The sequence below is a fragment of the Arachis stenosperma genome, chromosome 9, assembly GCF_014773155.1.
Source record: "Arachis stenosperma cultivar V10309 chromosome 9, arast.V10309.gnm1.PFL2, whole genome shotgun sequence".
Classification (NCBI taxonomy): domain Eukaryota; kingdom Viridiplantae; phylum Streptophyta; class Magnoliopsida; order Fabales; family Fabaceae; genus Arachis; species Arachis stenosperma.
The window spans coordinates 53895107-53908450 of NC_080385.1; the positions used below are offsets into that span (position 1 = coordinate 53895107).

Below are 13344 nucleotides of genomic sequence, written 5' to 3' on the forward strand. Positions count from 1 at the left end.
TTAAGAGTAAAATTATAAAAAAATAAATTTATTTAGAACAAAAGCAATGTGATTAAGTATAATTTACTTAGATGTAATTAAAAAATAACTTTGTCCCGTAAAAATAGATATTATTAAAGGATAAAATTAAAATTTATTTGTATGTATTATTTTTGTTCCCCAACGTTTTCGTCCTATTTAAGTCTCTAACGTTTTAAAATTGTCTCAATTTTGTCCCGCTATCAATTCTATTAACAGATCCCTAACGGCAGGACAACATTGAGTCAATTTTGAAACGTTGGGTACTTAAATAGGACGATTTAAACGTTAAGGGATAACTTTGAGACTTACCCCAAACGCTGGGGACAAAAACGATACTTTACTTTTTGTTTATTTTATCATTTTTAATAAAATCAATAATTCATATTATAAGAAAATTACAATAAAAAATTAAAATATAAAAGAAAGTATTAAAAATAATAAAAAATTATGGAGAAAATTATTAAAACTAATAATGACCAGCAACAAACCTCAACGCACGTTAAGTGAACGCAGAAGCTACAATTTATTCCTTCAAGTGAACGCGCGTTTAGGATACAAAATGACGTCTACGTTCACAAAAAAGTTATCAAACATCAAAGAACATTATTCAAAGAACTTAAACACATTTTTATCCTTTTCAACGTGTTTGCCAAATACACCCTTAATAGTAATAGTGTATAAAAACCATAGTGTTTTGGTTGGGCAGAATGAGTACATAAGGTAATGGAATTCCTAAAAAAGTTATATACCAACATAATCCACAAAATACTAGTCTGATTAATAAAGAAAAGGATAGCAAGATTGATTAGCTTCCAGCTTCATTGCGACATCGGACCTGTAGTATTGTGACGGGCTCCATTGAGATGACCTCGAGCACCCCAACACCTCCGGGCTTGAATTTGCACAGACTAGCAAAGTCTGTCCAGCCTCCGGAAATGACCCTGAAGATACCATCTCGTCTGCCACTAAATCTGGTGTAGGTGGCTTCCACCTCAATGTGGTTGTGTGCAAGGATGAGTGTGTGCCTCTTACCAGTGAAGTTACAGATTAAATAACAACTAGTGACTATACTAACTAGTGAAATGAAATATGCATAGAAATGAAGACCCTCTAGCATATCATTTATAGATTTCTATTTCTAGAAATAACGACTAAACTAGAACTAAATCATAACTCCTCAATCATAACAACGGGGATGTATCTCATTATCAACTCATTGACCACTAATTAGAGTTACACATACATCAGTATCTTATGAAGCAATTATTATATAAGACAATAATCACATTAACATTAATAAACAATTACTATTTTACTGAAAACCATTCAGTTGCACAATCAAAATAAATAAAAAACCCTGAATTTCATCAATCAGTGACATGTGAAAACCAAAAATTAACATTTTCTTAAAAGTGTCCGAATTCTACAGCTAAAATCCTAATCACACAACTGGAGAATACACAGTTTTGCTTTAAAAACACAAAAAGCCAAGAATTTGTCTATCAAATTATCCAAGTACCAAATAAAATAGCACACCTTAGACAAGAATGGTTCAAGAACAGTAACAACATTGACAAATTTAGGGTCCAACCCAATTTTCTTCTTTGCTTCTCTCTTTTGGAGGCTTTCTTTGGACCCTTCATTCTTGTCTTTTCAATGTATATCAGGCCTGATAAATCATTGTCATCCCTTTTCACAATTACCAAGTTCAAATCAAAGAGGTTATTGAATATGGAAGAATTAAAACACAGAAAACAAGACTTGAATGAATGCTTTATATATTGTGCACTCTATACTGATTGTCATTATAATCTTAATCTCAAAGAAAATTAAGAGACATATAATAGTGTAATGTATTACCTCTATGGAGCAAGTGGCGAACGCAACCAGTGGTCAATACTCCATGCTTCATTGGAAATCCTTGTTTGTCACAACCACCAGTGATTTTGTAGACGTGGTATTTGAATTCTTGTTGGTAGAACAACAATGAAGATGATTAGGACAATCTCAAAATTGCTTAACTAAAATTTTAGCACACCTCACCCAAAACATCACGAAGAACCTCTTGTGAGATTTTCTTGTCCCAAAATGCTCGCCTAGAATACAAAGTAGAATGTCATAACTCATAACATAACAATGTGCCACAAAAACAATCCAAATGACCAAAACACAAAGTAGTGAAGAAATTACAGCTTCTGATAATTGGTAGGCAAAATTGTGATCTCTAACAATGGCGCTCAACTTGGTATGCGCGTTTACTAACTCAGCACTTTCTTCACAACTTCGCACAACTAACCAGCAAGTGCACTGGGTCGTCCAAGTAATAAACCTTACGTGAGTAAGGGTTGATCCCACGGAGATTGTTGGTATAAAGCAAGCTATGGTCATCTTGTAAATCTCAGTTAGGCGGATAATAAATGGTTATGGAATTTTCGAATAATAATAATAAATAAACAGGAAATAAAGATAGAAATACTTATGTAAATCATTGGTAAGAATTTCATATAAGTATATGGAGATGCTTTGTCCCTGTTGAATCTCTGCAACATACTGCTTTCTTACTTTCAATCCTTCTTACTCCTTTCCATGGCAAGCTGTATGTAGGGCATCACCGTTGTTAATGGCTACATCCCATCCTCTCAATGAAAATGGTCCAAATGCTCTTGTCACAGCACGGCTAATCATCTGTCGGTTCTGGATCATGTCGAAATAGAATCCATTGATTCTTTTGCGATTGTCATCACGTCCAACAATTGCGAGTTTGAAGCTCGTCACAGTCATTCAATCCTTGAATCCTACTCGGAATACCACAGACAAGGTTTAGACTTTTCGGATTCTCATAAATACCGCCAATAATTCTAGCTTATACCACAGAGATTCTGATTAAGGAATCCAAGAGATATGCGTTCGGTCTAAGGTAGAACGGAAGTGGTTGTCAGTTACGCGTTCATAAGTGAGAATGATGATGAGTGTCACGGATCATCACATTCATCATGTTGAAGTGCAACGAATATCTTAGAATAGGAATAAACTGAATTGAATAGAAAATAGTAGTAATTGCATTAAAACTCGAGGTACAGCAGAGCTCCACACCCTTAATCTATGGTGTGTAGAAACTCCACCGTTGAAAATACATAAGTGGTGGTCCAGGCATGGCCGAATGGCCAGCCCCCATGAACGTGATCAATAGTCTCCTAAGATGAATAATAGATTAAAATTGAGACCAAAGATGTGGTCAAAAAGACCGAATGGTCAAAGACATCTAATACAATAATAAAATGTCCTATTTATACTATACTAGCTACTAGGGTTTACAGAAGTAAGTAATTGATGCAGAAATCCACTTCCGAGGCCCACTTGGTGTGTGCTTGGGCTGAGCTTGAGATTTACACGTTCAGAGGCTGCTCTTGGAGTTGAACGCTGGTGGACGAAATTGTGATCCATGTTCTTTTGTACTTGTATGAAATCATTATTATGGCATCAGTTGTTTTCACAACTCCGTTCAACTAACCAGCAAGTGTACTGGGTCGTCCAAGTAATAAACCTTACGCGAGTAAGGGTCGATCCCACAGAGATTGTTGGTATGAAGCAAGCTATGGTCACCTTGTAAATCTCAGTTAGGCAGATTAAATTGGTTTATAGATTTTCGAATATTAATAACAAAAAGAAAATAAAAGGGATAGAAATACTTATGTATATTAATAGTGGGAATTTTAGATAAGTGTATGGAGATGCTGTGCTCCTCTTGAATCTCTACTTTCTCATTGCTTTCATCCAATCCTTCTTACTCCTTTCCATGGCAAGTTGTATGTAGGGCATCACTGTTGTCAATGGCTACATCCCATCCTCTCAGTGAAAAAGGTCCTATGCTCTGTCATGGCATGGCTAATCATCTGTCGGTTCTCAATCAGGTTGGAATAGAATCCCTTGATTCTTTTGCGTTTGTCATCACGCCCAGCCTTCAGGAGTTTGAAGCTCGTCACAGTCATTCAATCCCAGAATCCTACTCGGAATACCATAGACAAGGTTTAGACTTTCCGGATCCTCATGAATGCTGCCATCTATCTAACTTATACCACGAAGATTCTGTTGGGGAATCTAAGAGATATGCGCCCGGCCTAAAGTAGAACGGAAGTGGTTGTCAATCACGCGCGTTCATAGGTGAGAATGACGATGAGTGTCACGGGATCATCACATTCATCAAAGTTAAGTGTAACGTATATCTTGGAATAAGAATAAAAGAGAATTGAATAGAAAGTAATAGTAATTGTATTGAAACTTGAGGTACAGCAGAGCTCCACACCCTTAATCTATGGTATGCAGAAACTCCACCGTTGAAAATACATAAGTAAAACGTTCAGGCATGGCCGAATGGCCAGCCCCCTAAAACGTGATCAATAGCCTCTTAGGATGAAGAATAAAACAAAACTGAGACCAAAGATGTCTAATACAATAGTAAGAGGTCCTATATATACTAGACTAGCTACTAGGGTTTACAAGAGTAAGTAATTGATGCATAAATCCACTTCCGGGGCCCACTTGGTGTATGCTTGGGCTGAGCTTGATCAATCCACGAGCTGAGGCTTCTCTTGGAGTTGAACTCTGAGTTATGACGTGTTTTGGGCGTTCAACTCCGGATCATGACGTTTTTCTGGCGTTTAACTCCAGACAGCAGCATATACTTGGAGTTCAACGCCAAGTTACGTCGTCAATTTCCGAATAAAGTATGGACTATTATATATTGCTGGAAAGCTCTGGATGTCTACTTTCCAACGCCGTTGAGAGCGCGCCATTTGAAGTTCTGTAGCTCCAGAAAATCCATTTAGAGTGCAGGGAGGTCAGATTCCAACAGCATCAGCAGTCCTTTTGTCAGCCTTTTTCAGAGTTTTGCTCAAATCCCTCAATTTCAGTCAGAATTTACCTGAAATCACAGAAAAACACACAAACTCATAGTAAAGTCCAGAAATGTGAATTTAACATAAAAAATAATGAAAACATCCCTAAAAGTAGCTTGCTAAAAACTACCTAAAAACAATGCCAAAAAGCGTATAAATTATCCGCTCATCACAACACCAAACTTAAATTGTTGCTTGTCCCCAAGCAACTGAAAATCAAATAGGATAAAAAGAAGAGAATATACTATAAATTCCAGAATATCAATGAATATTAATTATAATTAGATGAGCGGAACTTGTAGCTTTTTGCTTCTGAACAGTTTTGGCATCTCACTTTTTTCTTTGAAGTTTAGAATGATTGGCTTCTCTAGGAACTTAGAATTTCGGATGGTGTTATTGACTTTCCTAGTTAAGCATGTTGATTCTTGAACACAGCTACTTATGAGTCTTGGCTGTGGCCCTAAGCACTTTGTTTTCCAGTATTACCACCGGATACATAAATGCCACAGACACATAACTGGGTGAACCTTTTCAGATTGTGACTCAGCTTTGCTAGAGTCCCCAGTTAGTGGTGTCCAGAGCTCTTAAGCACACTCTTTTGCTTTGGATCACGACTTTAACCACTCAGTCTCAAGCTTTTCACTTGGACCTTCATGACACAAGCACATGGTCAGGGACAGCTTGATTTAACCGCTTAGGCCTGGATTTAATTTCCTTGGGCCCTCCTATCCATTGATGCTCAAAGCCTTGGATCCTTTTTACCCTTGCCTTTTGGTTTTAAGGGCTATTGGCTTTTTCTACTGCTCCTTCTTTTTCTAAATTTTTTTTTGCCATTTTCTTCTTTTTCACTGCTTTTTCTTGCTTCAAGAATCAAATTCATGATTTTTCAGATCATCAATAACATTTCTCTTTGTTCATCATTCTTTCAAGAGCCAACAATTTTAACATTCATAAACAACAAGATCAAAAGACATATGCACTGTTCAAGCATTCATTCAGAAAACAAAAGTATTGTCACCACATCAATATAATTAAATTAAATTCAAGGATAAATTCGAAATTCATGTACTTCTTGTTCTTTTGAATTAAAACATTTTTCTTTTAAGAGAGGTGAAGGATTAATGGAATTTATTCATAGCTTTAAGACATGGTTACATCCTAATGATCATGAAATAAAGACACAAAACATAGATAAACACAATATTAAAAACCGAAAATCAGAAAGAAATAAGAACAAGGAATGAGTCCACCTTAGTGGCGTCTTCTTCTTGAAGGACCAATGATGTTCTTTAGCTTTTCTATGTCTCTTCCTTGCTTCTGTTGAATGATTCCTAGTAATTTTGGTGTTCCTACCCTTAGTTGCTTCCAATATTTGTGTGGAGGATAACTTATCCCCTGAGGTATCTCAGGGATCTCTTGATTTGCAGCCACATGTTCTACCACTGAGCTATGACGGCTTATATGAGTCTTTCCATCTCCCAAGACTCAGAGGTGGAAGCTTTTGTCTTCCCTTTGAGGTTTCTCTGGCCTTAGGTGCCATTAATGGTAATGGAAAAGCAAAAAAAGCTATGCTTTTACCACACCAAACTTAAAATATTGCTCGCCCTCGAGCAAGAGAAGAAAGAAAAGATGAAGAAGAAGAAGAAGAGATGGGGGAGATGGAGGGATGTGTGTATTCGGCTATATGGGTGGGATTGGGTGGGAAAGAGAAGGTGAATTGTAAAGGTAGGTAGGGTGTATGGGGAAGAGTGGATAGATGTAGGTGGTGAATGAAAAACAGAAGGGATGACCATGAATGGAAAGAGAGAGGGCGAGGTAGGTAGGGATCCTGTGAGGTCCACAGATCCTGAGGTGTCAAGGAATTCCATCCCTGCACCAAATAGGCATGTAAAATGCCTTCGTGCATCATTCTGGCGTTTAAACGCCCATTGGTGCACATTCTGGGCGTTCAACGCCCATGTAGAGCATGTTTCTGGCGTTGAACGCCAGTTTCATGCTTGTTACTGGCGTTCAGCACCAGTTTTTCCTCTCTGGGCACATTCCTGGCGTTCAGCGCCAGAATGTTGCTTGTTTCTGGCGTTCAGCGCCAGAATGGTGCTCTGTTCTAGCGTTGAACGCCAGCCAGATGCATCTTACTGGCGTTGAACGCCAGCCTGTGCGTCCTCCAGGGTGTGAATTTTTTTCTTCTGCTGTTTTTGATTCTGTTTTTAATTTTTATGATTTTTTCGTGACTCTTCATGATCATGTACCTAATAAAACACAAAATAACAATAAAATAGAATAAAATAGAAATTAGATAAATAAAATTGGGTTGCCTCCCAACAAGCGCTTCTTTAATGTCAATAGCTTGACAGTGGCTCTCATGGAGCCACAAGGTGATCAGGTCAATGTTGTATAGTCCCAACACCAAACTTAGAGTTTGGATATGGGGTTTTAACACCAAACTTAGAGTTTGGTTGTGGCCTCACAACACCAAACTTAGAGTTTGACTGTGTGGGCTCTTCTTGACTCTGAACTGAGAGAAGCTCTTCATGCTTACTCTCTTTTGTCATAGAGGGATGGCCATGTGCCTTAAACACAAGGTATTCCCCATTCAATTGAAGGACTAATTCACCTCTGTTGACGTCTATCACACCTCCTGCTGTGGCTAGGAAAGGTCTTCCAAGGATGATGCAATCATCCTCTTCCTTCCTAGTGTCTAAGATTATGAAATCAGCAGGGATGTAAAGGCCTTCAACCTTTACTAGTACGTCCTCTACTAATCCATAAGCTTGTCTCAATGACTTGTCTGCCAGTTGTAATGAGAACAAGGCAGGTTGTACCTCAATGATCCCCAGCTTCTCCATTACAGAGAGTGGCATTAGATTTATCCCTGACCCCAGATCACACAGAGCTTTTTCAAAGATCATGGTGCCTATGGTACAAGGTATTAAGAACTTGCCAGGATCTTGTTTCTTTTGAGGTAGAATTTTCTGAATCCAAATATCCAGTTCATTAATGAGCAAGGGAGGTTCACTTTCCCAAGTCTCATTACCAAACAATTTGGCATTCAGCTTTATGATAGCTCCTAAATATTGAGCAACTTGCTCTCCAGTTACATCTTCATCCTCTTCAGAGGATGAATAGTCTTCAGAGCTCATGAATGGCAGAAGGAGATTCAATGGAATCTCTATGGTCTCTATATGAGCCTCAGATTCCTTTGGATCCTTAATAGGAAACTCCTTCTTACTTGAAGGACGTCCCAGGAGGTCTTCCTCACTAGGATTTTCGTCCTCCTCCTCCCTTGTGCATTCGGCCATATTGACTATGTCAATGGCTTTGCACTCTCCTTTTGGATTCTCTTCTGTATTGCTTGGGAGAATACTGGGAGGAGTTTCAATGACTTTCTTACTCAGCTGGCCCACTTGTGCCTCCAGATTTCTAATGGAGGATCTTATTTCACTCATGAAACTGAAAGTGGCCTTTGACAGATCAGAGACTACATTGGCTAAATTAGAAGTATTTTGTTCAGAATTCTCTGTCTGTTACTGAGAAGATGATGGATATGGCTTGCTATTGCCCAGCCTATTACGTCCACCATTGTTAAATCCTTGTTGAGGCTTTTGTTGATCCTTTCATGAGAAATTTGGATGATTTCTCCATGATGAGTTATAGGTGTTTCCATAAGGTTCACCCATGTAATTAACCTCTGCCATGGCAGGGTTCTCAAGATCATAAGCTTCTTCAGAAGCTGCCTCTCTAGTACTGTTGGATGCATGTTGCAACCCATTCAGATTTTGAGAGATTATGTTGACCTGTTGAGTCAACACTTTGTTCTGAGCCAATATGGCATTCAGAGTATCAATTTTAAGAACTCCTTTCTTTTGAGGCATCCCATTATTCACGGAATTCCTCTCAGAAGTGTACATGAATTGGTTGTTTGCAACCATGTCAATGAGTTCTTGAGCCTCTTCAGGCGTTTTCTTCAGGTGAATAGATCCACCTGCAGAATGGTCCAATGACATTTTCGAAAATTCAGAGAGACCATAATAGAATATATCTAATATGGTCCATTCTGAAAACATGTCAGATGGACATCTTTTGGTCAGCTGCTTGTATCTTTCCCAAGCTTCATAGAGGGATTCACCATCTTTTTGTTTGAAGGTTTGAACATCCACTCTCAGCTTGCTCAGCTTTTGAGGAGGAAAGAATTTGTCCAAGAAGGCAGTGACCAGCTTATCCCATGAGTCCAGGCTATCCTTGGGTTGTGAATCCAACCATATTCTAGCTCTGTCTCTTACAGCAAAAGGGAAAAGCATGAGTCTGTAGACTTCAGGATCAACTCCATTCGTCTTTACAGTCTCACAGATCTGCAAGAACTCAGTTAAGAACTGATAGGGATCTTCAGATGGAAGTCCATAAGGCTTGCAGTTTTGTTGCATTAAAGCAACTAGCTGAGGTTTCAACTCAAAGTTATTGGCTCCAATGGCAGGAATGGAGATGCTTCTTCCATCAAACTTAGACGTTGGCTTTGTGAAGTCACCAAGCATTCTCCTTGCATTATTATTATTTTCGGCTGCCATCTCCTTCTCTTGTTCGAAAATTTCTGAAAGGTTGTTTCTGGATTGTTGTAATTTAGCTTCTCTTAATTTTCTCTTCAGAGTCCTTTCAGGTTCTGGATCAATTTCAACAAGAGTGCCTTTATCCTTGTTCCTGCTCATATGAAAGAGAAGAAAACAAGAAAAGAAAGAGGAATCCTCTATGTCACAGTATAGGGATTCCTTTATGTTAGTAGAAAAAGAAAGGGGTAGAAGAATGAAGAAGAGGGTTCGGATTTTTGGATGAAGAGAGGTGAAGAGAAGTGTTAGTAATTAAATAATTAAATAGAAGAAGAAAAGAGAAGAGAAATTTCGAAAATAATTTTGAAAAAGGGGTTAGTAATTTTCGAAAATTAAAGATAAAATATAATTAAAATTTAAAACAATTAATTAATTAAAAATAATTTTTGAAAAAGAAAGAGGTATTTTCGAAAATTAGAGATGGAAAAGTAGTTAGGTGGTTTTGAAAAAGATAAGAAACAAACACAAAGTTAGTTAGTTGGTTGAAAAAGATTTGAAATCAAAATTGAAAAAGATAAGAAGATAAGAAGTTAGATAAGATATTTTGAAATCAAATTTTGAAAAATATAAAATTTTGAAAAAGAATAAGATAAAAGTTTTAAGAAAAAGACATTTTGAAAAAGATTTATGATGACAAGTCATCATATACCCATTTTCTATGCTTTTTCATACAAGAAATTGATGATTTGTGCTTAAATATTGAATGCTTTTGTGCTTAAATGATATATTTTCTTGATCTTTTAATTTTATAAATCTTGTAGGAAAAAAAGAAGAAAAAGAAGCAAAGAAGCACAAAAAAGGAGAAAAAAAAGAGCTTTGGGATACACTTTGAAGTTGGGGTACACTTTGGAGCCTTAGGCCACGCTTTTAAAAGCGTGGCCCATGACCAAATTAAAGAGGAAAACAACCAGCATGCACACTGCCCTGCCCTTGCCAAGGGCAGGGCAGAATCATGATGAAACAAAGTGAGGTTGGAGCAAAATTTCGCTAAGTTAAAATATGGCCGCTCACAACATGACCATGCCTACTTCAAAGGGCTATAACTTGAGCTACAAACGTCCGATTGATGTGCTTCCAGTTGCGTTGGAAAGCTGACATTTAGAGCTTTCCAACGATATATAGAAATCCATATTTGGCGCATAATTGAGGTAGAAACGGAAGGCATCTTTAAGGGACAAAAATAAGCAAAAATAAACCAAGGAAAAGAAGTAGCGTGTGCATCCACCGAGTTTCGAACACGGAGCTTCACTTTTGGAAACATTGCCCTGCCCTCCGCAAGGGCAGGGCAGCATTTTGTTGTGGCATGAATCTGGCGCACCAAGGCACAATTCTGGCGCACCACAGCATCATCTGGCCGCACCACGCACGCACCAAGCACCAATCTGGGGCACCAACTTTTTCTGCCCTGCCCTCCGCGAGGGCAGGGCAGCATCCTGCGCACCAAGCTCACACGCCACGCCTGCACCATGGCCGCATGCATCAAATTCTGCCCTGCCCTCTACAAGGGCAGGGCAACCTCCTGGGAGCATATGGGCCAAAATCAACCAAAATTCAATTTAATTCAATTCCTCACCAAATTGAATCAAGGCCAACCAAACCCATTTCTCCTCAAATCCAAAGCAAGCAAAGCCCACATCATCACTCAAAGGCACATGGATCAATTAAATTAGGATTTTCATTTTTGTAATTTGTTTTAATGTTATTTTCATTTTTATTTTGTAAAGCCTATATAAAGGCATCACTCTCATTTCAAAAGGGGGAAGCTCCATTAGAAAGCTCTCTTAGTTCTCATTTCTGTTTTGAATCTTGGATTGAGAAGTGAAGGAATTCTGTTTCATTCTCCCTCTGAGATTTCTCTTGTTTGCCTTGCTGCAAAATTTTAGTGAATTGCAATTTGAATCAAAGTTCTCTTACTGCTTTCATCTTTAATTTTTCTGCATCTTGTTTGCTGTTGGATCAAGGAAGGGATTGAGATCTAGACTTGTTTTCTAGTCTCTTTGATTCCCTGAGATCAATTTTATTTTGCAATTTAGCTGAGCTCTTTGCTACTCTTCTGTTTTTTTTTACTGTTTCATTGAAATTGTCAATTGCTCTTTGAGATTTGAGAATTGATCTCAGTCTTCTACTACATTTACTTTTCTGTAATTTCCTTTCCTGCATTCTGCACTTTCACATTTCTGTTCACATTGAGCTTGATTTAATTTCCTGCACATTTACATTTTCTGCAATTTAAATTTCCAGTTGCTTAATCTATTGCTTCCTTTAATTTCCAGCACCCACTCCCCTTTACATTTAATGCAATTTACATTTCTTGAAATTTAAGTTTCAGCTATTTTACTTTCTTGTTCTTTAAGTTTCCTGCCACTTTACTTTCTGCAATTTAAATTCCCTGCAAATTTACATTCTGTTGCTCAACTTCACACAACTCATTCAATGTTAGCTTGACTAAACTAATCACCCACTAAAATTGCTTGATCCATCAATCCCTGTGGGATTGACCTCACTCTAAGTGAGTTATTACTACTTGATGCGACCCGGTATACTTGTCGGTTGGATTTGTGTGTTGGAAAATTCGTTTTCCGCAAAAACACCATCAAGTTTTTGGCGCCGTTGCCGGGGATTGATTAGATCAACAATGATTAAGTGGGTGAGAAGTTTAGATCAAGCATTTTTTGTTTTTGTTCTCTGTTTTAAAGTGAAACCAAGGTGTTTGAGTTTTTGCCTCACTAAGAAATTCTCATCTCTGATATGAGTAATTTCAATTTTTCTTGGTGTTGTGTTTTTCAAAATTCAAATGGAGTTCACCTCATTTTTTAGTCAAACAAACTTCATGGGATATTGCCCGCCATCACAATATGATTCAAGTCAGTATTCTAATTATGGTTGGGAATATCACCAGGAAGACACAAATTCTGAGCACTCCAATCCATGGAGGTTTGCTTCAGAACCCCAAGATGAGCAAGAGAATTATGAGGGATACCATCCACCACCACAAAATGATTCATATCATTATCCTCATGGTGGATGGGAGTATCACCAAGAAACTGCAAATTTTGAGCAGTCAAATCACATGAAAAATTATCCACCCTCACTTCCCAGTTTCTCATTTGAAAATTCTTCATCAATTAACTATGCCTCAACACAAAATCCATCCCATGACTCACAACCAACACAAACTTCCACAAGCCAAGGACTCTCAAGGATTGAGTCCATGCTCAAAAGATGTTGGGAGGAGGAAAAGAAATTATGGAAAAGAAAAGAGAACTTCTTCACAAACATGGAAGTGCACACAGCTCAATTGTTGAAAGCAACGAAGAAAGTGGAAAGGCAAGATGAGGAAGCCTCTGTGTCAAGCAAAATTTTAATGAAAAATGAGGTGGAGGAGGCATTTGATCCTGAACTTTTACATTCACAATAGCCACTTGAGGTGACAATGAAACATAAAGATTCCCTCCCAGAGGCATTAATGGAAAATCATGAAGAAGAAAGGGAGGAAGACACTCAAGAGAAGTCAAACTCAAGTGAAGCAGAAAATCACATGAAGGAAGGGGTCATTGAACCATCACTGCAAGGAACTCTTGATGAAGACAAAACTCCAACAATTACACAACCACCAAGACTTGGACTCAAGGAAGTGAAGGCAATTGACAAAAACACCAAGAAGAGGATTGTGACCAAGATATCAAGGACAATATTCAAGAAAAGGTCAACTGCAAACAATCCTCCCCCTGATCAAGCAAGCAAGCTCAATCAAGCCAATTTCAAAAGAAAGCTTGCTGAAAGGAGACTAAGACAAGGGATAATAGCTGAAACTTCTCCTTCCTTGAAGT

General features: G+C 38.0%; 1 pseudogene; it reads right to left on the reverse strand.

Annotated features, from left to right (window-relative positions):
* Window positions 1-826: 826 nt before the first annotated feature.
* The window catches only part of LOC130949521 (uncharacterized), a 43462-nt pseudogene continuing 30944 nt past the window's right edge, over window positions 827-13344 (reverse strand).